The following is a 3062-nucleotide window of genomic DNA, read 5'->3' as shown; positions in this document are numbered from 1 at the left end:
AATAAAATCATCATCATTTTATGTGAAAAATAAAATGAGTTGGAATATTTACTCAACAAAGTGTCCTTGATAGTGATTAGCTATGTATTCAATGTGTTTATTGAATGAAAAAAATGGTAAAATATCAATATTCGTTGCATTGATGATGATTATAGAACTATGATGCTCAATTCTTAGATAAAAAATAAAAATCTAAACAGTGGATTGAATAGAGGAATATATATATATATATATATAGGATAGTAAATCAAAATTTAATTAGTATATCTGCTTAAGGTATAATAATAGTAATAATAATGTTATGAATTACATGTGCAGCAAATATTTCATTTAATGTTCACTGCAACCCTATGAGGTAGATGATATTACTAGCTGCATTTTGCAAATGAGGAAACTGAGTCAGAAATGGCTAAGAAATATGTCAACGCTACATAGCTAGTCACCAGTAGAGCAGATAGGTTATGTAAACATTGCGACAAAAACATATGGTTTAAAATGATGATATCTGCCAATAGAAAATACAGGAAGAGAAAATAAACACTTGGATAGAAAACAACAGACCTAAAAATTGTAACCCCTTTTTTGGCTGCTAAAATATTTTTTAAGAATGGTGATCATACATACATCTTTAATGCTTTGTGAGTTTTATGCTGTTAAATTAATGCTATATTTTATTCAGTAAACAAAACTGATATTAAGCAAGCCTTTGTAAGATCAATGTTCCTTGTAGGAAATTTAGGAAATTGCTGAAAATCTTAAGGAAGAAAATTAAAAATTTGTAACCTCATAAGTGTCCCTTGTAAATTGCACCAATTTTTCTTTCTAGCTCCTCATATATACTTGAATATTTTTGGAAGTTGATAACTACTAATTTCTCATCATTATAAATATATATTTTTGAATTATCCTAGTTGATAATGAAAAGTTTTCTTTTATCTCTACCCTGAGTATTGTAAAGCATTAGGATTCTGGTACCTGGAAGTAGGCTGAGGAGAGATGGAGACTTGTAAGTTACTGGCATGTAGTTGACATTTGAAATCATAACAATAGATGGATGTTTCCCAGGGATAGTATGCAGAGAGATAAAAGAAGAAGGCCAAAAAGAGATGCTGAGGAAATAACAACACCTAATAAGCTAGTGGAAGGGGAGATGTCTTCCATGACCACCAAGACAAAGGGCCTGGAAACAGGAGAAAAATGTAGACATGGTTTCTAAATAAGGGAGAAGTAAGTACAGATGCTCCTTGACTTATGATGGGGCTACATCCTGATTAACTCAACCTAACTTGAAAATATTGTAAGTTGAAGATGCATTTAATACACCTAAACTTCTGAACATCATCACTTAGCCTAGCCTATGTTAAACGTGCTCAGATTTACATCAACCTACAGTTGGGCAAAATCATCTAATACAATGCCTATTTTATGCTTAAGTGTTGACTATTTCATGTAATTTACTGAATACTGTACTGAAAGTGAAAAACAGAATGGTGGTATGGTAATCACCAAAGTACAGTTTCTACTGAATACGTATCACTTTCTTACCACAATAAAGTCAAAAAATCTTAAGTTGTACCATCCTATGTCAGAGACTGTCTGTAATGAATGACAAAGACTCAAAAGTATCAAATGCTACAGAGAAATCAATTAATATAGAGACCATAAAGTAATATTGATTGGACTCAGAAAGTAGGCATTTATCATTAATCTTGTCAAGGAAATTTTTGCTAGAGTTGGAGAGACACAGGGATGGGTGTGAAGTTAAAAACTGTGACTGAATATGAGACGAGAAAGTTAAGAAGGCCAATGGAGCTGACTTGAAATAGAGAGGCGGACTTAGAAACGGCTGGAAGTTATTTGTGATAGATGACACTGCCATTGGTAAATCAATCAATATTTTTAACCAGACTATTATAAACTCCAGGCAATTCAGCATACATAATCATCATCCTATTCAAACTAACAAAAGACCAAAGACATAAATAGAAACAATTGTTACATAAATAATTTGTATTTTCCATCTACTACATATTTAAATTTCAACTAATACAACATTCTGAATATTTTCTGATTAGGAAATTTTAGTCAGTTATCACTGGGCTGATTGTCTAATGATACATGATATTTCATTTAGAAAAAAATAGTTAGCAAAACACACATTTATTTCTTTATCTTTAATAGAATCTACTTTGAATGGAGGAAAACATTCTTTATCTGGTTAGAATTGCTCTATAATTTTGTGCTCTAGTTTTTGGCAATAATGAAGAAAAGCTTTGTGAAAGCCTATGATTATTGGAGTTTTATGAGGACAAATCATGGCTGATAATTTGAGGCTATCAGGTCCTTTTCATCTTGATAATTATCAGGTATTTAATATTTTGTGAACATTTCCAAATTAATCATTAATTAGTCCATTTTTGCAAGTCAGGTCAATCCTAGTATATATTTTGTTTAAAAAAAAAAAAAAACATGCAGACTGGCACGGTGGCTCACGCCTGTAATCACAGCACTTTGGGAGGCCGAGGCAGGTGGATCACATGAGGCCAGGAGTTTGAGACTAGCCTGGCCAAAATGATGAAACCCCGTCACTACTAAAAATACAAGAATTAGCCGTGTGTGGTGGCACACGCCTGTAATCCCAGCTACTCGGGAGGTTGAGGCAGGAGAATCGCTTGAACCCAGGAGATGGAGGTTGCAGTGAGTTCAGATCGCGCCACTGCACTCCAGTCTGGGCAGCAGAGCGAGACTTTTGCCTCAAAAAAACAAAAACAAAAAAACAAAAAACCGTGTCACGGCAAATGACAAGCCTTTCGTAGAACTCCTTAGAGTAGATGTTTGGGGGATATTCAATACTAAAGAATAAATCAGTACTGAATGCTGTGAAAGTTTAATAAACTTCTCCCTAATGTTGTTTAGGACACTTCTGAAAAGTTTGTGGAATATTTCTAAATTAGCTTGAAAGATTGTGTCAAAGATTAGAATCTTTAAAAGACTGTGAACTTCACATTGGAAACATTTTTTTTTAAGCAGCAATAATAGACACCATTGGGCTGGTGCTATAT

The sequence above is a fragment of the Nomascus leucogenys genome, chromosome 16 (assembly GCF_006542625.1).
Source record: "Nomascus leucogenys isolate Asia chromosome 16, Asia_NLE_v1, whole genome shotgun sequence".
Lineage (NCBI taxonomy): Eukaryota > Metazoa > Chordata > Mammalia > Primates > Hylobatidae > Nomascus > Nomascus leucogenys.
This window is presented reverse-complemented; position numbering follows the sequence as displayed.